General features: G+C 40.5%; 1 protein-coding gene across 1 annotated transcript in view; it reads right to left on the bottom strand.

Moving 5' to 3' along the window:
* Nucleotides 1–24,283, bottom strand: part of LOC116103803 (interferon-inducible protein AIM2-like) — a 43,551-nt gene extending 19,268 nt beyond the window's left edge. Inside the window, 2 exon segments of the mRNA XM_031390219.1 lie at nucleotides 2,315–2,598; nucleotides 18,936–24,283. The gene's annotated coding sequence lies outside the window, so the exon portion shown is untranslated.
* Nucleotides 24,284–24,926: the final 643 nt, after the last annotated feature.

Here is a 24,926-nt window from a genome sequence, read left to right as displayed (position 1 = left end):
GTGTCCTTATTACATGTTGCAGTATCTTTTGGGTATATGTCCAGGAGTGGTATAGCTGGGTCCTCCGGCAGTACTATGTCCAATTTCCGGAGGAACTGCCAAACTGATTTCCAGCTACTCAGACTTTTTTAATCATTCCCTGTCTCTGTCTCTGTCTGTCTCTGTCTCTTAATATCTATTTAAGTTTCCTTTGTAGTTTTGTTGTTGTTGTTGTTTTGCTTTGTTGTTGTTGTTGCTGTTTTGTTTTGCTTTCACAATTGAAACATCACTTACTTTTGGTGCTGAACAATACTATTCTGTTGTCCAGATAAACCAGCCTGTGAAAATTCATTTGTCCTACTGGATAACATTTTGGTTACTCCCACGTTTAGACAACTATCACTAATCCTGCTGTACATATCCGTGCACAGGTTCCTGGGTGCTTGGCTTTTAGTTCTGTGTATCACCAAGGAGTGTGATGCTGTGATGTGTAGTCAAAGCAGAAGTGGCTTTATAAGAACCCACCAACACTGTCCCACTTCGCATTTCCTCCAGCAGTGAGCTAGTTAGTGTTCCTGTTGGTTCATGACCTTGCTAGTACATGGTGCTGTCAGAGCTCTGGATTGCAGCCAGATGGGAGGGGGGTTGTGACGTCCTTGCTTATTTATGCTTTATGCCTTTGCTAATGGCACATGAGACAAAGCATCTCTTCACTTAGTTGTCTGACATTTCTCTACTCCCTTCGGTAAGGTCTCTGTTAAGATATTCGGTCCATTTATTAATAGACTTCTGGGTGTTTTCACTACTAAAATGAGTTCTTTATGTATTTTTGTTTTAACATAAATAGTGCATCAGACATGACCTTGGCAAATATTTTTTAATTGTTCTCTTGCAAGTCTTTGGAATAGCAGAAAATTATAATTTCAATGAATTTTTCACTTCTTTCAGAGGTTATTATGGTCTTTGGAGTTCCATTTAAAGCCTTCAGCATATGTGAAGTTTGTCCATAGCATTTCACCTATGTTATCATCTAAAAATTTTTTTTAAAGGTATCACATAAATTAAATTATTTATTTAGAGAGAAAAAGATTGAGAATGAGAAAGTAAGGGTGAAAGCAAGAAAGAGGGAGAGAGGGAGAGCAAGCAAGAGAGAGGGGGGAGAGAGGGGGAGGGAGAGGGTCAGGGGATGGAAGGGATGGGAGGAGAGGGGAGGAGGAGGGAGAGGGAGCACAGGTGTACACATGCTACAGTGTCCTCGTGGAGTCAACAGATAACTTGCAGGAGTCAGTTCTCTCCTTCCACTAAGTGGGTTCCTGAGCTTAGACTTAGGTTACCAGGACTGGCAGCAATCGCATTTACCTACTGAGTCATATCTCCCAACCCTCTTTGAGAATCTTCACAGTTCTGAATTTACATTTCTGTCTGCATTGGTGACCAGCTGCCTGGAACCATTTGCTAAAAAAGAGCAGCTTTTGCCATTACCAGAGAAACGTCCTTCTGCAGCAGATGGAGTATAACGTCTATACAAATACACAAATATAGAGACCTGGTGTCAGACATTACGAAGCGAGTAAGAGACTTTGGAACTCTCAGCCCTAAATGTGATGTCTCAGTCAAGTCCCTCCCCACAAAGCTCAGAAAAGCCCAGAGAAGAGGAGATGCAAAGAAGGTAAGAGCCAGAGGGATGGAGAAAACCAAGAAAACAACGGCCTGTAAATAAGCATTGTCAAAGCTCATGTGAACTCCCAAAGATGGAAGCAATATGCACAGAGTCTGCATGTGTATATATTATGTAAATATTATGAATACCTATATACATGTATATATGTATATATATATCCCACATATATATATATTCCAGTTTAGTGTTTTTATGGGATTCCATAGTGTGTGAATGACTGGGTCTCTGACTCTTGTGCCCTCTCTTGGGCTCTTTTCCTTCAGTTTGTCTGGGTTGTCCAATTACTATGCGTTAGTCCATTACATTAGATTATAGTACATTACAGTCCCTTAGAAGCCTGTTTATTTTCTGAGAGAAACAAAAAATGGGAGTGGATCCATATGGGAGGGGTGTGGGGGAAAACTGGGAGGACTAGAATGAAGATAATTTGTAATAAGGAATTATGTGGGAAAAAAATCTATTTTTACTAAAAGGGGGTAAAAGGGAGAACCTTTTGGTCATTTTATTACTTTTTCTACTTCGTCAAAAGCAAATCAGTTAACCATGCTTACTTATTTGGGTCTATGTTTAGGTTTTGTGCTTTGACCCATTGGTTGTATATATATTTTATTTATTTTTTATTCTTTATACATGAGGCTGTATGTTTATGTGTACCTCATGTACTCAGGAAACTGTGGGAACCAGAGAGGGCATTGGATAGCCTGGAACTGGAGTAACAGATGGATGTGAGCTGCCCTGTGTGGGTCCTGGGAACACAACTGGTATCTTCTGCTAGAGCAGCACATACTCCCAGCTTCGTAAATATGTATTCTTCCACCATGGTCACACTGTCTTAGTTTCTGTAGCCCCATTGTTAGTCTTGAAGCTGGGTAACTCCAGTCCTCCAAACTTCTCATCCTTCAGGATCGCATAAACGATTCGAGGTTTCTTACTTTTTCCTATAACATTTAAAATCAAATTTTGAGTATTCATGAAATCATTCATTGGAATTTTGCTTGCATTGAACATATAGATTGAGTTGAGAAGTGACTCACAAACGGTACTGAATCTTCTTTTTCGTGAACATGGGACATGTCTCCATTTTTTTCTTCAATTTATTTTTCCTATTTTATGGTTTTCTTTTATATGTATAGTGTATATATTTATTTAGATAAATGCCAGGGTACATCATTTCTCAAGAGATAGCATTGGATTTTCACTTGAAACTTCTATTTGTTTATTACTCATATATTCAAAAAGCAAATGACTTTTGCTATTTGGTTTGGTTTTGGTTATGATTGTTTGTTTGTTTTTTATTATTTGTTTTGTTTTTAATATCATCAAGGCTTCTACTTTACAGAATTCCTACTTGCTGAGAACCTGACCCTGAGCCAGCACTGTGCACATGGAGTGTACATCTTTAATTCTAGCACTTGGAGGTGTGAGCCAGGTGGATCAGCAGGTCAGGGGGAGTTTGGGATACAGAGAGGTATGCAAAAAAAAAAAAAAAATAAGTGTCTGTGGATTTTAATCAGAAATTGTGAAATGACTGAACTTGGATTCATCCGTATGTGTGAGATGTGGGGACTCTCAAAATCATAGGAAAAGAGAGGCACGAGGACACTAAATTTTCAGCTTCGGTTGCAGGAAATTGAAGGTAGATTATGGCATAGTTGAAACTTGGCGATTAAGAGTGTATTATCATTAGAAAAGGCTGAACATGGCCAGGCACTGTACTACACACCTGACATTTCATCACTTGAGAAATGGTGGGGAGAGAAGTGCCCCAGGTTGGCCTACATGGTAAGTTCTGTGCCAGCCAGGGCTTCACAGAGAGATCCTGTCTCAAAACATAAAACTGAAACCAAAAGGTTAAAATAGTTGCTGCTAGTGAGTGGGAGTTGAAGTAGGAACACATGAGGCAGAGAGTTATTCTCTCTCTTTAAAAAAAAAAAAAAGATTTATTTTATTTTATGTATGTCGCTGTCTTCAGACATACCAGAAGAGGGCATCAGATCTCATTACGGATGGTTGTGAGCCACCATGTGGTTGCTGGGATTTGAACTCAGGACCTTCGGTAAAGCAGTCAGTGCTCTTACCCACAGCCATCTCAATTGCTGAGCCATCTCTCCAGCTCCTGAGAGTTATTCTCCTTTTTTGTCTAGTGGAAGGGGACTAAACTGGGGTCATTGTACATGCTGGGTCATCACTGAATAGCATTCCCCTACTCTTCCAATGCTTACAGTACTATTTGAATTTGAAGTCAGAGCAATAATATTGATTTGATAAAAATAAAGATTAAGCCTAAAATATAAGGGATTCTGCTAATTTCTCGCTAAAGGGCTTTACCATTCTATTCCACCACCCCTCAGGAATCATGCCCAATAACCTTAATACCAAATATGATCCATAATAAATTAAATAACATTTTAGAAGTAGAATTAATTACTTCCAGATAAATTGGTTTAGAAAGGATTCATTAGGGGGGGGGAAAGAGCTTGGACTCATCCTGTTCAGAGACAGTAATTTTTTAATTTATTGAAACACAATTTCCCGTCTGTATTCCAAACTTCCCTTGACCTGGTGATTCATCTGGGTCACATCTCCAGGTGCTACAATCAAAGATGTGCACTACATGTGCTGCAGGGCCTGGCTCAGGGTCAGGTTTCCACAGTAAGTAGGAATTCTGGGAAGCAGAAGCCTACTTTAGTGAAATAATATTACTTAAATATTATTTCATGAAATGATAATATTTAGTGAAGTTTTTCACAATATTTTATATGTGTGTTATATACATTATATACATATACATCTGTAATCTGTAACAGACGTATATAATATACATATACACATATAGTGCTTAATTGTCTCAGACACAATGTTAAACTTTATTACTCAGCCACTAAGTGCTAACTTTCCCCCAGGTTACCTCACAGAACACTACAGTAGCTCTGACTCATAGCTTAAGCTACTGGGGCTGGAATAAAATGAAGACTTGGAGTCAGCTGCTCAGGAACTCACCCATCACGTCTATTTGCACCTATTGTATTCTGCTAAGATGCCCATTTTCTCTCCCTTGTTATGCCTTGCCTGTTTTGAACATCTGAGGATAATTCCTTACCCAAGATACAAACCATTTTTAGGAATACAGAGAGATTCCTAAACCCTAGAGGGTAGGTCCTACAATTCTCCAACCCCATGGTTCCTCTTTCTTGTTCATCCCATCCTTCCCTGAACCTGTCACACAGCTCAAAAATACGGCTAAATTTCCTTCCACAGAAGGATCAATAACCTCAAATTGCTCAAGATTCTTGCTGCAGACAACAGCATTGACTCCAGCTAGTTTAATAAAGTCTGTTTTCATAAAAATAATAACCTCAGAGATCAGTAAAGCATGAAGGAACAAAGTCTGGTCTAAACTCACAGGAAAAGGGCCCCCACCCCTTCCCCCACACATCAAACCACACTGTAAAACTGTTCTGAAGGAGGAAGCTTACTACTACTGCTGTCACCTGCAGAATGTCAAGATCTGGCTCCATGACAACTGCTAAAACTTCAGCACCAATGCTGCCTCTGTGTCAGCAATCCTATTGCAATTTCAGGTAGTGCCTGAAAGCTAATCACCCCCAAAGGAGCCATATTGGCAAGGTTGATGCCCTCCACGTTTCTGGTTCTTATACCAAAGATGTCGGACTCAAACCTCATCTGGAAAGCACCCGTTAGGGCAAGCCCTCGTCCGCCCCAGACATCTGCACTCCAAAGGAAACTGAAAGTTGGGCATGCTTCTGGGTTGGAGAGGTAGGACTATTAAATGTGAAGTATTTGTAAGATGCTGGAAAGCCCCAAATGTGTCAGAGAAGAAGAAGAAGAAGAAGAAGAAGAAGAAGAAGAAGAAGAAGAAGAAGAAGAAGAAGAAGAAGAAGAAGAAGAAGAAGAAGAAGAAGAAGAAGAAGAAGAAGAAGAAGAAGAAGAAGAAGAAGAAGAAGAAGAAGAAGAAGAAGAAGAAGAAAGAGAGAGAGAGAGAGAGAGAGAGAGAGAGAGAGAGAGAGAGAGAAATAAGAGGAAAAGGAAAACATATTCAAAAGAGGTAGAGATTTGAAGGCTGAAACCCAAAATGCTGCATCAGGAAAGCATGTGAAAAGTGTCATCCTTACAGAAAAACAGGAAGAGGAGGAGCAGGTCAGAGTAGGTGATAAGAATGTGTGCCGAGTGCAGGAAGTGTTGAATTCGAGGTACTCATGAGATATGTAAATAGAAAGATTTAATTGAATTTATGAGCCTGGAGCTTAGATGAAAGGTCAAAACTCTGGATAATGCAAACGGCATCAGAATGCAGATGGCAAGTGATGCTGTAGAGAGGATGTGGCTGAGGAGGGAGGTGAGATGGAAGCACGCCCCAGAGACTCAGGGAGCTCAGACAGCATGACACTGGGCAGAAGAAGAGCAAGGGAGGGAGACTGAGAAAGAAAGGTCAGAGCACTAGAGAACAGAAGCAGAAGCTGGGGGCTACCAGAGGCAGGATAAAGAAGGAATATGGGGATTAATACTGTAGAATACATTTGAAACTTGCAAAAAATAAAATAGATCCCAAAGGTTCTCACTATACCCATGGTAAAAGGATACCTATATAGATACACACACACACACACACACACACACACACACACACACACACACCACACCACACCACACCACACACACACATAGAGGGGGTGGGATTGGTTTTGTTCTATGATGATCATTTCACAAGATATGTACACATGAAGATACAGCATTATTTCCTGTAAACACACACCCATTATCTGTTAATTATAGCTTAGTAAAGCCAGAGAGTGAAGGTTTGAGATCTCAAAAGTTCTCCTCAGACTTAGGAAACATACAGTTGGTTATTTCCTGATTTTCCTATGATATTTCCTATGATTTTCACTGCTCATTTCCTCTGACTTGCCTGGCATATGCTGGCCCATACTGTCCTGAAACTGATGAACAGAAACAAAGACAGAACAAAAATAATGGCCTTTGAGAAAACTCTAAGCTTCTGAAGCTGCAGGGACACACAGATTTGCTACCCTGTAGAAGGTTCTCCTTCCCTTCTATCTGCACACAGGCCTTGTCTCTGGCTTGAGCTGTCCCTGCTCTCATTCAGGGATATACCTAGTAGTCTCAGGTCAGTAGTCGGGCCTTCCTCCACATCCCTCTATCCCCTCTACTGAATTCTGCTGCCTTGAAAAAAATCTTGCCATTCTATGAACCTCCTCAGTTTGGTTAATTCCTTATCACAGTCATGTCTGTCTTTATAGTTCACTTCTTCCAAAACCATCCTCAAATCCTCCAAGCCCCAAACCAGGATTCCCTGATCTTCCTATCATGGTCACATAAGACACAGAGGTTCGTGATATCTGCAACCCTACCATACAAATGAAAATACACATCAGCTTGGGTAACTTTGACTCTCATGGCCTTCTGAAGTACCAACTCCGTGTGAGTACCTGAGTATACCTATGGGGGATCATTATGAACATCAAAAGAGTTTCTATAGTTAAAATACTAAGAAAGATAATAAAATACTAAGAAAATCTAAAACATATGCACAGCAAATGTTGTGCATTATTACTAGTATTATGAAATTCTTTCCTGTTGTTTCTGCTCTTTTTATAAATATGAAAGCTATATGAGCATATGGCATATCCAAGTATTGTTTATAAACAGTGTAATATTCAGATATTACTTATAAACATTTTAAAAATCAAAGCAGCCATGGTGCTATACTTAAGGGGTGGAGGTGGAAAGATTATTTCAAAGCCATCTTTGGTGACAAAGGGACTTCAAGGACATCTTAGGCTACATAAGTCCACGTTTCAAAAATAGCAATTAGCAAAGAGAATGAAATATACTGAGACCTCAACCCACAACTGCTAAGTGCACAAGTTTGACTAATATCCATAAAACCATCCCATGCTCAACTTACCAGGATTGCTTACCATGTACGCTTAGTGTGACTCATACTCAGGACACTTAGAGACAAGGATAAGTCAGAGGTGACGTAGGGGACAAGGCAGACAGTAAGGAGACTCGGCTGACCTCTGATTGTGCAATTAAAGTCTGTATGCAAGGACCACCCCTGTGCTGAACTTCAGGATACATGGGGATAAGAATAGGGTTTTTTTTTCTAGTTTACAGCCCAACATTTATAATAATCATTTGCTAATGAGCTTTTAATGATAAAAATCCATCACACCACTTCTGTATACAAAAGACAGGTTCTTCTGTTGCAGTTTCCTTCACAATTAGAAACTTTCTTCTTACGCTTGCCGTTTCCTCGTCTCTCATCTACCATGTCAGATGGGATAAACATTACAAAATTATGGGAAAGTTAATGGAGCTGGTGGTAAAACAGAGGACAGTTACAGAGGCTTCAGATGGGCAGAAGGGCAGGACGGGGAGAGACAAGGGCAAGCAGAGTCACAGGGATATACTCAGGCCCTGACAAGCACAGCAACATGGTATGAGCATGTGCGTGCACATGCACATATGTGTATGCGTGTACATGTGCATGTGTGTATATGTGTGTGTGCACATGTGCGTGTGTGTATGTGTGTGCATGTATGTATGTGTGCATAATATAGAATCTCTGACTCTGGTACCTGGTTCCTGTATCTTCATGTGAACTGGCCAGGATGCTTTGTCAATCATGTGGCATACCCGAACATCACAAATATGAAGGTATTTAACACACTATGATTCCCATAAACAGTGCAGCCTATCATTTATTGGTTCCTTATATCAGGAGCATCAGCCTGATTCTTGAATTAAATTCTGAAACGTGCTTCTGCAGATTGGTATCCAACACCTCACTCTTATGTCAGTAAAGCTGTGATGACCAAATACCAACTGTCTCTTTTCTCTCTATTGATAGCTAAAATGCATGCATAGAGACAGACAGACAGACAGACAGACAGACAGACAGACACATACATGTGTATCCACTTCTCACATTTTGTGTCATCGTACTTGCTTTGGCTTTTATTCAAAGATGACATAAAACTGTTCCTTAAAAAGCCTGGTTGGAGAGGCAGGCAGATTTCTGAGTTCAAGGCCAGCCTGGTCTACAGAGTGAGTTCCAGGACAGCCAGGGCTACACAGAGAAACCCTGTCTCCAAAAAAAAAAAAAAAAAAAAAAAAGCCTGGTTGGGAGTTCTCACACAGGACATGATACATGTTTTCCATAGTCTAGGTGACTTTTTCTGGCTTGGGGGATCACTGTCTCTGAGACTCTCACTTCATTGCTTACAATCATTGTTTCAAGTGATCAATAACTCCTAGCAATCCTGCAAAGTTATATCATACCCATTTTGAGGATAGGTAAATAGAGGCTTAGGTTTGTTATGTGCATGACTTAAAGTCATATGATTAACACATTGCACAAAAAATATCCTGAACTTGAGCCAGCAGAAACCACAGTCCAAACTCTGACACCTTACCACATCACCCCACACCACTTCCTGGTAGCAAAGTGAATGGAATCAACTCTAGCGCAAGATGAAAACAGAAATACAGAGGTGAGAAGCAGCTGCCTCACTAAAAGGCTTCTCTAAGCTAACTACTTTTACAACCTCCCAGGCTTCCCTGCTCCGCTTCTGGCATTTCCCAAGTTCTTCATCCTTGCCATAGTTTCATTATTTTTCTTCTCTGGATAACACAAAGCTCTTTAAGATATATACCAGACCATAAAAAAAATTTGGGCACTCCAGGACATGTCTCCTGAATCCATGAAGCACATGATCACAAAGGCATGTCAATAGTTGGCTACCATGTCTTCTGAGATGTCTGCGAACCACTTTCCATTCACCCCTGCCTTACTTACTCTGCATGGTTGTGGTTCAGGAACATTTTTATTGTAACTGCACTGAAAATTGTCACCACCCTGATCTTTCAATGCCGTAACCCATTGATCCTCCTTCCAATTAAGACAGCTGAGTTTTGTAACAGAACCATCTTCTGCAAAGGGAGCCACCTTGCCCAAGGTCACATTGCTGCCTGTACTCAGCTTGAAGGCAACCGTTAACTTATGGAAAGGCTGCCCTAACTATGGACAACTGGAAGCCATCCAAGCCTGAGGGGACCTGAGGGGACTTCTGCAGCTGCCACTATGAATGTGTGAGTTCAGCTTCTCCCTCTGTCCAACGCAGTCTCCTTCTGTCACTTACAATTGCTCCTGTGACTCCCTCAGGCTAATCTCAGCATCTGGATCTTGGAAACTCAACCTAACACTTTACTTGACTCCTAACTTCTGTTATATCCATAAATATTGTCACTTTAACTAAAGAGTAAGACTGTAGTGTAGAGACATCCCAGAAGGCACATGGATATATGTCCAGAAGCATATGAAGAGGTAAACAATGTGTAAATTAAAATCTACGAATTATTTCTTCTTGTATGCTATTGAAGTGTTTGCTTCATATTGCATAGCTTTGCCATTGTAACATTTTAGTGTATACTGACACTTAGAAATCATACCGTTCAAATTTATATTCCCTTGTTTTTAGGGTCTATATGAAGCTTTCTAAGCTTCACCTCACATCTTCAACATGAAAACTCTTAGTGTATGTTCCTGTGTATATGTTGGTATATACTTGTTTGTGCATGTATGTGGTTTGTGTGTCCATACAATAGTGTGTATGTGCATATGTGTGAATGTGTACCCACATAAATGTTAGTGTATGCAACTGTTATATGTGGATGTGCATGTGGATATGAAAGGGCTTCTGTCTGTGTGTGCACATGTATCTGTATAGTTGTATCTATGGGGGTGTGCATGCATACATGTGGACATGTGTTATGTGTGTATGTGCACATGCATGCATGTGGCTGTGGGATACATATATATATATATATATATATATATATATATATATATGATGTATGTGTGTGCATGTATGCACATTTATGCATAGACATGTTCTGTATTTATAGGTATATGTGTATACATATTTGTGTGAGTGTATTGGTAGGTGGGTCTGGATATATGGGAGTCTATGAGCAGAGGTGTAGTGTGTGTGTGTGTGTGTGTGTGTGTGTGTGCGTGTGTGTGATGTATAGATATATGCATGCAGTTGAGTTCCTCCTTGTCGGTATTGGGTTTCTTCCTCAATCTCTTTCCAACCTTGTATTTTGAGACAGATTTGTTCATTTATCCTGGAACTTACTGTTTCAGTGGCTGTCCAAGCCCTAGGGATCTGATCCACCTATGCCTCTTCCTCAAAAGACAAGGCTAAAGGTGTGCATTATCTTTAGCTTTTGGTGGGTGCTGGAATTCTAATCTCAGGTCCTCTTATTACACAGTAAGCAAGTTTTACCTACTGAGACATTTCTCCAACCCTTATATCTCATCTAAATCATACTGCTGGTGGTACACAGAGATGTAATTTGTTTGAAACAAATGCGAAATTATCTATTAATTTTTAAAATATACATATTCCAACACAACATTTCCATTCCAGGTTGAAGCTTTCATCCATGCTAATTGGTAGGACTCACAGAGGAGAGAGGAAAGATAGGAGGGAGAGAAAAGATGAGGGACAGTGAGGGCAAGGAAGGGTAGAAAGAGAAAAAGGAGACTGTCATATCTGCAGAGAGCACTGTACGATACACGTGGAAATGAACAACAAGCCGGGCAGTGGTGGCATACACCTTTAATCCCAGCACTTGGGAAGCAGAAGTAGGCGGATTTCTGAGTTCGAGGCCGGCCTGGTCTACAGAGTGAGTTCCAGGACAGCCAGGGCTACACAGAGAAACCCTGTCTCAAAAAAACAAGAGAGAGAGAGAGAGAGAGAGGAAGAGAGAGACGGGGAGAGAGAGAGAGAGAGAGAGAGAGAGAGATGAACAACAAAGAACATGAATGACATTGGCAATATATGTAAAATGAGTAATATATAATATATATGCATGTATAGGATCACATATTAAAGTATAAAGTGGCCCATCTTCGCCCTTCATCCCCCTTCTTCTCTTTCCTGCTTCCCCCAATAAACCTCTTCTTGTGGAAAAGAAAGTATAAAGTGTATAACAGTAGTTTCTAATGATACAGAGTAACACTAGCCTCCCCCCAATCCCCTGGTACTCAGTATGTATTTCAGGAAGACAGAAAGTGGATGAAACTGGCTGTCAACATGGGGGTTTTTGAAGTCCTTATATTAATCTGTTCCAGAACTAAGTATGCCTGGTTCTTGCATATTTATACCTTTAAACAAGTGTTTACCACTAGTATATGTATTTCTGTGCATAGTCAATTATTTTAAGAAACAATATTCTCAGTGTGGGAATTGTTTTCAGATCATTGGTAACTTGACAGCTGAACAGGACCCCATGTCTATTCTTTTTTTCTTGTTTTAGCTATTTATGAAAGTTTACATTTTCAAATCAATTTTCCAAAGTTAAGGATTGTTTTTAACTGTCTGCTTTGTACCTATAATTTATTTTCAGTAGATTATTTTGTGTTGCTCATGCTAGCAAAAAAAAAAAAGAGAGAGAGAAATGAAAAGTAGAAATTCTCAAAAAAGCATACAATTTTCTGTCTTTTACCATTTATTTTATTAAGCTTGCTTGTTCTTACCTTTGTTCATGTTACAAAAGCTATTTAAATCATTGCTTCAAAAACCAGAAAATTTAGACAAACAAACATAGGATAAAAACCATTCCATAGTTCCACTGTTGAGCTTATGAAAGTTCTGCCAAGCGATTTTCATTCCTCTGTATGAATTAACATAATTATAGAAAAACTGGCTACTTTGGTATAAATGTCCGTCAATTTATCATGATTCATTTAGTTAATCTAGATTCAAAGAAAAGAAACTTTCAGACCTGCCCCCTGTTTTCCTCTTATCCTAAAGAATTTGAAGGCTATTGCTAAGGTAGGGAATATATAGAGCCTGGCTGGAAAATGCTTTCTGAGGGTCAACTGCAACCAAATCAAGCTTTGGTTCCTTGAGCCAATACTCACACTTTGAATTCTTCTATGGAGGCAGTAGTGCCATTTGGGGCCCCAGGGCCTCTGTTCATGAATGAGTTCCTCAGAGTCCTTCACAGCTGTACATCTTAAAATACCCTCCACTCTAAGCTGCACCTTCATTTTTTTGGTCTTTCTACTTTGCAGCCTAAGAAAAGCACCTAGATCACCCCCTACCTAAACACAGGCCATTTGAACAGAAATCTTTAAAACCCCATGCTTGCTTTGCCATAGAAAACCCTATCCTTAAAATAGCATGATGAAGGTTTGGCAATCTGGAATGGCAAGAAACATTTGAAATTTTAATCACCTAATTAGAAATATTCTACTTAGTGTGTTATTAAAAATTCCCCAAGGAGGCAAAACCATTGGAAGAAAAAAGCTTATAAACCTCAGTCTAACACTTGAGGCAGGTAGCTATAAATGATAGATGTCATGCTAAGGCATGTTGATGACAGAAGGAACCAAGCTGAGAAGAAACAATAGTATAGAAGAGGATCCGGGTGTCATTCATATATGTGTGTGTGTGTGTGTGTACACATATATATGTATGTATATGTATATATGTATATATATGAATTATATATGCAAATTATATATGAATTATATATATAAATTATATATATATGTATAATTTTTGAAATATCTCATCACACATACTCACTTTTATGAGTATTCCCAAGAGTCCCAGTCAAGTGTGGGTCTGGACTCTAGGAAGACCGCAACTAAGAGAAAGGGTGTTGTTCCCTGAAACAGTGTCTAAACACCTTAGTTTAGATCCTCACGCATGACTGATGTTATCTGTCCTTGACATTACCAAATGCCAAAAAGATCCTTCTTGAATCCAATGTCCAAGTCCTCACATCTGTGATTCAGAGGAAGCATCACTATCATAGGAAGAGCAGGAATTTGAGTGCATGTGTGTGTGTGTCCATGCATGTGTATGTGCATGCTTGTGTGAGTGCATGCCTGTGTGCAAGTGTGTGAGTCTTCAAACCCTGGTCCTTACATTTTCCAGTCTCAGGAGCGTTACCTGCCTCCCAACTCTCGTCTATAAAGTAAACACATAAAGACTATTTAACAGTAATAATTTAAAGAGAAATGTCAAAATACCACTTCCCACAATGACTAATGCACTAAGCTTAGTAAATGTCTGGTGGCAATGTATGCCAGGGGGATAGTCACCAAGGATTTAAATGAAATGCTGTTCATTTCTACCTCAAAGTTTTTGCAGATTTTGTTGCTATATTTTTCCACAATCATGTTCAACCAGCTGTAACACACATTATAAAATTGTTTCTTCACAAGATTGACTCTCTAAACCGTTCCTGACTCCTCTGGCCCACTTCCATAGCACACAATCACACACAGAGCTGCCAGCCGCACTCTTAGGCCAGCACAGCACAGGTACCCAGTTTCTGGGGAGAGCCAGAGCTGGCAAGATTGAAGCTTTACTAGTGCTCTGTGGCTGCTCCTGGCATTGCAAATGTATGAGCTGGGGTGTTCCCAGCCGTGGAGAAAAAAATCTGCTTCTGTGGGTTGGATATAAGGAAGCTACTCAAAGATTCAGTAGAGTTTTTTGCAACAAAATAAAACAACAAAAGAGCCAAAAATAAAACATAAAAATAAAGTCTAACTCCACAGGAAACACAAAACCACACCCTAAACCAGTTGGCCTTCAAGCTTAAATCTTCTGTATGCTGGTTATCTCAGGGAGTTCCTAAACACTGGGTACCTCTGGATGAAAGAACTTCAAAACTCAGAAAGCAGAAGCCCCCTGGGCTTTTCTTTCAGCTTTCAAGAAAACAATCTTCGATCCATAGTGAACAGAAGGTCAGATTTTCTGCCAGCCTTAAGAAAACCACTACACTGAGCAGTCGCAGCCCTCGATCTCGTGCCAGACAGCACTCAGCCCTGCTTGGAAGGAGATCCTTCCTGTACGCACCGTATGTGATTTATTTAAAAAACGAACTGTCCAAGATGGAGGTGCTTCATCCTGCTCTCTATTCATCCCACTCTTATTCCTCTTCCAGGCTACATCTCAGAGCATCAGCAGCAGGACAGCCTCCTCACACACTGACCCACAATCGCACAGCCACAGCAAAGTCTAAGCACTGTAGACTTAGAAGGGGCAGGGAGAGCTAGTGTGAGGGAAAGAACACGAAGCCATGCAAGTGAGAGGGGACTTTGGAATCAGAGTGCCCCTGAGTCGAGCGTCATCTCTCTACTTAGGAGAGTTAGCAGGATAACCGTCCCAACTCATTCGTCCTACATCTAAGTCCATCACTGTCAGACAGAAAAGTTACATCAGTACTGACCTCATAGAGATGTTGGCAAAGTCAAATACGTTAACCTGTGTGGAGCACTTTGATTTGTTTTACTAACTGACACAAACTATGGTTGTGACCTCACATCAGAAATTTGGCAAATGGATTTTTTTCTAACTCAAGAATTGTAGAGACTAACTACTCAGACACTGGGAAAACTAAAGAGATGCCCACTCCATAATGAAGTATCTTTTACCCCAGGAGGGAAGACAATCCTTCATTTTTTTCTTACTTTTAGATTTTTGATTTATGAATATACAATTTTTTTTTTAAAAAAATGGTACCACTCAGAGTTGAAGCAGAACTTTTATATAACACATCCAGCTGCCTTAAGTGGATCAGCTATTGCTAGCTCATGCTTAAGACCTTTTATATCCAATAACAATAATTCAAATCTCTTAAGCTCATCAGCACAGATATCCTAATTCTTCCAAAACAGCATCTCCTTACATTCCATCTTTACCTCATCATTAAAAAAGCTATTAAGAGACACATAACTTGCAGATATATGCAGGCCTTCTTGAAAAAAAATTTTAATTAATTTTACATACTGACAAGCATTTCCCCTCCCTCTGCTCCCCTCTTTCCATCTCCCATCTATGCCTCCTCTGCCTCCATGGATATTAACCAACCACAGCGTATCAGGTCACAGTAAGAGCAGGCACCCTTTTCTGTTAAGGTTAGACAAGGCAATCCAGTAAGGGGAAAATGTACCAAAGGCGGGCAACAGAGACAGCCCCTGCTTCCATGTTAGATGTCCAAGAAGAAGAACAAGCTTCACAACTGAAACATATATGCAAAGGGAATGGCTCAGTACCATACAGGGTCTCTGGTTGGTGGCTCAGTCTCTGTGTCTCTGTGAGTCTCTATGGGCTCAGGTTAGTTGAGTCTGTGGGTTTTCTTGTTGTGTCCTTAACTTCTTAGACCCCTATAATCCTTTCTCCCCCTCTTCCAGGGAATTCCCCAAACTCTGCCTAATGTTTGGCTGTGGGTCTCTATACACAGACTTTTAAAACTCAGGCACACAGTACTGGCCCTGAAAAAAAGATCAGAGAGCTTGACATCTGTAGTTGTGTGTGCCCAGTTTAGTTCCCACCACCTTATATGTCTTAAATATAAAATTTATTAGAATAAAAATAAAAATGTTCCTTAGTCACACTAGTCACATTTCAAATGTGTTTGGTGCTCATATGTTCTCAGGTGATACTGTATCTGGACAAGGTGCATGAAAAAAAAAAAACAGCTTAATTAAATAGACAAAAAGAAGATAGTGTTTGTGTTAGGTAGTATCCTGCTATTATAACAAAATGCTGAGTGCAATCAAGCTCCAAAGAAGAAATTGTATTCATCCTCACCGTTTTGGATGTTTCAGATCATAATACACTGACCCCCATTGCTCTGAGATGGTGGCGGCAGAGGCTGCCACTGTGGGAACACATGAAAAAAGCAGTCATTTACCTCATGTTTGTAGAAAGCGAAAGAAAGGAATGGAAAGAGGAACCATGTGCTCGATATCCACTTTGGGAAAATACCCCCATTGAGCCTACTCCCGCATGGCTCCATCTCTTAAAGGCTCTACAGCCTGTAAGGGAGCTACAGGCCTCTGGCCTGTGGGCCTTTATGACAGAGTGGAGATGCTGTAATGGAGAAACACAGAATGCTATTGGGAAGAGGGGGGAACCTCTAGCTTAGACCTGACAACAGACCTGGAGATACGGAAGTTCATGATGATACGGACACATTCTCATCATCGGACTCTGCCAGTGGTTTTAAGACACAGTTACAGAACTCTAGAACCTGATCTTAAGACCTTCACAGCACGGTAACAATCAGGTCCTCCAGAAGGAGGAGCTAAGAAACCGAGCAGAGCTCTCAGGACACAGAGCCCTTACAGGCCTAAGGTTGACAAGTACAGAGCAAACGAGAATTAAGCATGAGTTCTACTTCCACCAGCATCGTTGGTGGAGACTATTCAAGCATGACTTTTGCCTACTGCCAACCAGCTCTCTGTTTTTCCTTCATATGACTACATAAACTCCTTTGTTGCCAGCTGAGTGGGGAGGCAGACCTAAGTATATCTCCTGTCATCTTTCCATTACAGTTCCAATAACGTTTATTTAAAAAGAGTGTCATAACAACTTCTATGTGCATCATCAGGGAGCGAGCAATTACTCACTACCAGTAGGCTAAGCTGAGTCTTCATTGTTGGGTCAGCATCTGAGCCCTGATAAAGTAACACAGGCCACGAGCCATGTATTAGGTAGAACAGCTATAATAGAAAACACGCGTGTTCTTAAGCTAACTTCAGTTACAATGAGTGATATGGAGGTAACAGGTGACAAGAATTGCCTGCCCTCCTTTACTCAAAGTTAAGACCCAGTAGAGTTTGGGAGTTGCCCAATTACAGTGACATGAGCTGCGGATGTAAGTGGCTTTTCCATCCATATTCAGTCACTCTGGGGAAGGTTTCGAACAGGAAGACCAGTGGGGTCTTGATGGTCTAACCCAAGGATAAGAGGCATAGCCGATGAGTTGTTAATGTCCTCAACTGTAAATCCAACAGTAGTAGAAAAAGCAATGAAGGTAGATGGGAGGCTTAAACACATTGAGATGGTATAGTTTAAACACTGCTGGGCAGCAAGAAGGGAGCGAGTGATGAGAGTAAAGGATTTGTATGTTAGCAAAGCAGAAAGGAGTCTATTTGGGGGATGAAATGGGGAAGCAAGGGAGTGATAGGAAATGTTACAATGAAGCCCACGGTTCTGTATGCTGGCCAAAATGTTAACTAAAAAGAAAAGGAAATAACAACTGCAAAAGAAGGCATGGGTGAAGACAACTAGGCAACGGAATTCAAAGGCGACTTGGAGGCAAGGAAGGATGTCAGTCAGAGAATAATATGCTCAAATAGCATTGCTCCGAGAAAACAGATTTCTAGGAATGGTCATAGGATCAGGTGGCTAAAATGTAGCTATGAAAGGTAAGGTGGTGGACGAAATCTATGATTTGAGGCCAGGACACCCCTACAATGCACAGCTCAGGACTCATCCCACAGGTTCCTATAGGCCTCCATGGTTATCTTTCTCCTAAGCATTACCAGACATAGCATACCAATCCTGAGCCTGATTCTAGAAACATCCTTCAAGTTACTTAGCAACTCAACCCTAGTCAGTGTGTGTCACAGTAAGAAAACTACCAAGTACACGCTGCCCTTGATCCTGGCACAATGGATGCCAAACATACCCACTCAGCACTGTGGGCCATGCTCACATAAAGCTCCAGTTTAACAAAACCATTTCAAACTCCTTCATCTACGTTCATGCATAACACTCTCTCCTCTGCGACACCAATCTCGCTTCTTCTTAAAACTTTATTTTTAAAATCAACCTGACACCCTAAAGAGATTTTTGATTTGTCTTATTTGATTCAAAGAGTGACATTTTATCCACCTTTCTTTTCCTAATATTGACCATAATCCTAATATTGCTGGGAACAAGCAAGACAAATGTATTCTAAGTACTACCATTTTGTATTCCAAAACACAGTTTAAGGTCCCAGGCCCTAGGTGAACTGAGGACTTCCCAGCTTCTATTGTAAATAGTGTTCTGAGTCCAGACATCTCAGAGACAACTTGTAAGGAGACAGGTGTCTGAGTCCAGCCATCCAGAAGTTAAGGACAACTTCTCAATCTTGCTTGCAAGGCTAAATAAGTTTATGTTCCCAGACCTAGGAATAACACCTATCTGCTTTCTCCAGATGTTTTCTTGTCTATTAACTGATAAAAAATATAGAGCTTGCTGTTATCTGTACCAAGGTGCATAAGTTATAAAAATATAAAACCATGTAGGCTTAAATTTTTCATATCCTACCTTAATATGGATTTTTAAATACTTTAACCTCCCTTCTAGCCCATCACCCACCAGGGATAGTGGGGAAGAAAGGTTAAGAGGAAACGGGGGCAGCTGACCTGTTTAGAAATTGTTCTTTGAAGCAGTTTCCATCTGCGTTGTTAGGAAATCAGCAGGTCGGTTCACAGGAATCCTCAGCGACAGCTCGATCCACTCATAAGCACTTCATGAGTATAGCAGCAGTCCGGTTCGGTAGTGTCTGTATAGCAAAGACAAAACAACAGCAGTGGCCCGAACTAGCAGAGACAGCCAGGTCTCGGCCGAATCGGCAGCTGAGTCAACAAGAGGAACCAGGACTATGAGGGACTCCAGGAGAAGTTGTCTGCTGTGCCTCTCTCAGTGAAGTGGCGATCAAGAAGGGTTGCAAAGCTAGTTATGCAAGCAGGCCAAGCCACGTCACTTCCCGTTGAGTCTTGCTTACATACCCTCCAAACATAACGTGTCCTCCAGAGTATTGCCTCCTTATGTGAGTCACATTAGCTGACATCACTCTGCAAGGAGCCTGAGAACTACACAGAAAATACGACACAGAAGCGGCATGGGGCCGCAGGAACCTCTAGAGAAGTTTTTGGTGTGTTTTTCTCTATGGAGTCACAACAAACGGAGCTCAACTCTACAATGTAAGGTGGACCAACACATGCATGTGGTCAGCAAAGAATCCTTCATCCTTTCACATACTTGCTTTAGCAGAACATCCCTTCATCTGTGTCTGCTTTAGCAAAATCTTCCTTCCTGAATCTGCTTTAGCAAAAGACACCCTTTCATTTGTGTCTGCTTTAGGAAAACTCTCTTTCATGTGTTAGCCCCAGCAACACACCATCCGACACAACTGACTTTCCAAAGAACCCTTAAGTTTCTACTTCATAACCAATTGCCTGATATGCACTAATTAACCACACAGATGACCAGTCACTCCTCTGTCCTCTTATCACTCTGAGCTCTGGACCAAACGTCTAGAAGAATGAGCCAAGGACCCTGAAGCCCGGTGCCCTGGATACAGCCCAGTCTCCAGCATGCACTCCCTTGCTTAACCCATAATGTCAAAAACCAATTGGCTGACACCGCAGCTCCTCCCAGCTCCCCCCTTGCTTTGCGTCCCCATCCTTTCAAAGTGCAATACAGCTGCCCCTTGGGAGTGGTTCAGATCCCAAACTGGCCACTTCCCTGAGCTCTTGAAAATAAAGCTTTCATTTTTAAGCTTCTGTATCTGAAAGTGAGTTTTCTTGGCTTCCATTCCAAATCCAACAGTATAGACAATGGACTTAGTGAATGTCTGAAAGGGTGGGACAGAGAGAACAGAGAAAAGAAGAAATATGTGGGATCAGACCAGGGGGCAGGGTAGAGCTAGCAGGGGCGGAAGTGCATGGACTCAGAAGTGTCACTGTGAAAAGAGGAAGAGGCTAGAGTAAATAAAACATGATTATGAAATCAGTCTGAAGGCCTGGAAAGGCACTAGACTCTTGGAAGGTTCCTCTCCAATAGTGAATCTGGAGTGCGTTCAATAGTGAATTTGTGTGTTCTTTTCCACACAAATTGATCTCCAGTAGACAACTTGACCCTAAGAAGATGGCTCATCAGGTAAAGTGCTTGCTATGAAGAGGTGGAAAGGAAAGACCTGACTCTACAATGATAAGAAAGAAAGAAATTGTTAAACATGGAAAAAGAAGCTGGGCTGGTGTGGAAGGTGCTGAGATCGAAGATAAGATGTGTTCGAGGCTCTACCACTGGTTGGGCCTGTTCCCTGAGTGTTGGTCTACCTGGCACCCCACAAATCTCAATACCATCCTATGGAAATCAAGCTAATCACATCTGCTTTGGGAGCCCATTAGAGACAACAAAAGCAAAAATCCAAAGGGTGCCATACCTGGGCATGATTACTGTCATTGGATTTATCGCTTCTTGGCTTTGCTTAGCCTGAACCTATTCCACAACTCTTTGCTATCTCCTCTCCATACAAAGCAAGGACAAAGCCTTGCTTTACGGACAGAGATGTTGAATGAGTTCATTCAGACTCAAGATTTCCACAGTTTCAGTGGCTTTCTCCCTGGTCTATCTGCTATATCTGTATGCGTTCAGAGTAATCATCCTCCGAGAGTTCATCTCACAGAGTATAACAGAAAGACCCAATCCATTGATCCAGGTCAGTTTGCAGAGAGCCATCTCCTCCGTCCACTCACTATGATAGGACACAGAGCATGGGAATAGGGGAAGATGCCCGTTACTTTTAGCTCCAGACATGGCATGCATATGGGAATAAAATGACCAAAACAATCTTTGTCTCTATTTTTAGGTTAGTGCTCAGCTCTGACCAGAATGCAAGCGAGGCAAGGCTCACAACTGATTCCTTTTCTTTATATTACCTAGCAGGTTTTGCCTACGTTCTCATTTTTCTCTTCATTAGCCTCCCCAAGGGACAATTTCAAGCATTAAGAGAAATTCTAAGTGTTTTTGTTCCTCTGTCTTTCCAACTTGTTTCACTTTTCCCAATATCACCCATCCTTCCAAAAAAAAGGATGTGAGAGGATTTCAAAAATAACTTCAGAAGCTAGTTTGGAACCTCATTAATCCCAGGGTTCTGGTACAAAAATCTGTTCTGGCTATTATTTTCTTCTGAGATTGCTAATCTATAGCTCTCTGACTCCTTGTTCTCATCTTGACTTTTCTTATCTATGGTTTGTTCGCTTGGTTTTTTTTTCTCTCTCTCTCTCTCTCTTTTGCAAAGCTTTTTGCCTTTCTCCAAGCAAATGTTAGGATCTACGCAGGGTCAGACAGTTGCATGTTAAAGTAGAATATGAGGAGACAGTGTTGATATTACGGGATGAAAGTCAGAGAATGTGGAAAGCCCTTGAGGAGAAGGTGGAAAGAGACTGACTTTTCTCAGGATTAGTCAGTTGCAGCAGAGCCACAGAGACAAGAGTGCTTCTATTCTGCAGCTGGAGCTGTATGTGAATTATAGGGGCTAGGGAGATGGCTTCGTCAGTATACTGCCTGCCATGCAAGTCTGAAGGCGTGAGTTTGGATTCCTAACACCCATGATAAAAGCTGGGCATGAAGGACACACTACAATTCCAGAACTGGAAAGACAGAGATGGGTAGATCCCTACAGTTCTCAGGCCTAGCAACCCAACCAAATCATTGAGCTCCAGATTCTGAAGAAAAGACCCTGCTTCAAAAAATAAGACGGGGTGAAAATCAAGAAACATACTCCACCCTGACCTCTGGCACACAGACAGACAAACAGATACAAACACATACACACACACACACACACATCACAAACCATATATACAAGTTACACACATGCGCACACCAGAAGTCAATTCATCAATTAATTAATAAACAAATAGAAAACAGGCTTGAATGCCAGAACAACCTGCTTAAGACAACTAGACGTGGTTCTCAAATATTTTATGTGTGCAGCTGAGGGGACTGAATTTTATATTGCATTTAATTTTAATTAAAAACATAAACTAAATTTGGTTTCTAGAAAATCAGTGTGATTAAAATCACTTGATGTATAAACCTACATTTTCAAGTGTAAATTTTTGTGATTTTAAATATATATAAATATAAATTTAAATATAGATGAAAATTTACCATCAGGAATTATGTTCTCTGAGAACAAATTATATGCTGGAGTTTTGAGGACTTACATATTTTGGATTCTTTGACTTTAATCAAACATATTGGGCTGCTGTTAATGGTTTTTGCTTTTGTTTTTTAATGTAGCTTCTAGAAAATGTAATTGTGTATATTTATTTACATTATATTTCTCCTGGGCGATATTTTCCTGGTACAGAGACTACATGTGTTAGAATTACATGTTTTCACTTTCTAGCTTGATGATGGGATCAAAGATCTTTTCTAGTACTTTGATGAAGAACCACCTGAAGTCCCTACTGCATAGACGCCATGTGAGATGTGACCGAGTTACATAAGCATGCAATTCATGAGGTATCCCTGACACCTGATGTGCTCAACATATGTTATTATTATAGTTTGAAGTTTATATTTATCATGCTATGGGGAGAGCAAGAAACTGGAAGAGACTTTGAAATGTCAGAGAGCATTTTTCTCCTTCTTACAAAAGTCTAATAACAAACATCCATTCCATCATACCAGAGACATCAGATGCCTAAGGCCGTGTTCTCGAGGTGAGAAGCTATATATTAGGTCACTACTTGATGCTGATTGAACGCCTTCATACAAATCTCCAAAAGCCACAACGAACACATGGCTGTCCAGATTTAACTTAGAAAAATACCCTAGTAAAACGTGGTACTAGAGCCAGGAGTATATCAGGCTCTGGCCTCAACCTGTACTTATCTGATGGGACTGATACCCCATCAGTTAAATACAGACAGTAGGAGACGAGGCTGTGAGGATTTAATATGTAGCATGGCAGAGAGATCTCTACAAACCACTCAGCACCGTGCTAGTACCAACATGCCTTCCCCTGAGAATGATTGCCGCAGGTTGGGCTGCCCCCGCCACAGATTACGCAGTTGCTTCATGGGAGTATCCCAAAAGACCCGCACTTTGCTCTACACTCCCTATAAATGTGTCTGTGACTAAACAGCCAGCCTCTATGGTATAAAATCTTCCAAAACTCCTTTTGAAAATAAAAAACTCAAAAGATAGGCACTTGAGGGATAAACTAGTCAATCAACAGCAGTTGTTCACAAATCAGCTCGTTTTGTCCAGTCAGGCATCTTGCAAGTCTTAGAAGAAATGAATCATATATCAGGCAAGATTTCTTCACTATTTTCACAACAAGTACAAGTATGTATAGTGCATAGTATTCAATAGGAACGTGGGCTGGGCCTGTGTGGTGTAACTCAAGTTGGCAGTCAGACTATGTCTCTTTGAGAAGGTAACATTTAAACAATTACGGTGATAAACAGAAAGAGTAAGTCTCATATTTTGGTGCTAGATTCAGAGGAAGGTATACAGCCTTGTCTATGTACGAAATCACACTGGATCATTCACTTTACTGGGGCTGGCTGTATGCTAGTTTACCTTATTGGAGCAGTAAGTGTGATGTTATACGATTTCACTAAAACCTGCATTGGAAAGCATTATTCTGGGATAATGAAAAATGGTGTGTCCCCACAAGATGTATAAATGGGACCTTTAAAAACATTACTAACATAATGTGCATCATTCTGTATAAAGAATCATCTTAAGCGTATTTTTAAAAAGAAGAAAACAAACATGGAAAGGAAATATATGGAGGGATATAAGATGGTTAAACGAGATTCAAATATTTCAACTGACAGAACACACATGCATTAGACTCATGGGTTTAAAAAGAATGCTAAACTGGATTAAAACCCACTGTGGTTCCTGTGATGTTTACAAAAGACACCTTGGGGAAATTGAAGTGCTGAGTAGCTCCAAAGCAAAAAAAAAAAAAAAAAAAAAAAAAAAAAAAAAAAAAAAAAAAAAAAAAAAAAAGCGAACATATGAACCAGGCACTAAGCACAAAAACTCTAGTTAGAATAGCTCTATTAATATTAGTCAGAAAAGAATATAAGACAAATGGTGCCATTAAGGACAGAGTTGCTATACAATGATTAAATGTTAAAGTCACCAAGGAAATATAACACACAATTCTAAACAGTATGCACCTCATTGAATAAAGTCAACAGCTGTAAACAAAATTTGACAGTTCTCCACGAACAAATGGCAAATGTACCATGATGGTCAGAAATTACAAAACATTTCCTTCAGTGACTAAAGTTTTACATAGCCAAGAATAAAGTAATATTTAAAAAAAGTGAAAATATAGAGAAGGTGAACAACATCAGATAAATACTTAGAAATATTTATCACACTTTCACTAAGTGCACAAAGGTTATCAGTGACTTTCAAACAGTAGTTACTGTATTAGTTTCTTTTCCACTTTCATAAACTGCCATGAACATCACCAGCATAGGAGAGTGGTAGGTTTTATTTTTACTTACAGGTCCATGAGAGTGGATGTCATCAGGACAGGGAAGACATGGCCGCTGGTAAGGAAAGTATAGTGGCAGGCAGGATGGGAAGCA

This window comes from Mastomys coucha, unplaced genomic scaffold, assembly GCF_008632895.1.
Source record: "Mastomys coucha isolate ucsf_1 unplaced genomic scaffold, UCSF_Mcou_1 pScaffold1, whole genome shotgun sequence".
In the NCBI taxonomy this organism is placed as follows: Eukaryota; Metazoa; Chordata; class Mammalia; order Rodentia; family Muridae; genus Mastomys; species Mastomys coucha.
The sequence above is the reverse complement of the archived record's forward strand: the minus strand, read 5'-3'. Positions and strand labels throughout refer to the sequence as shown.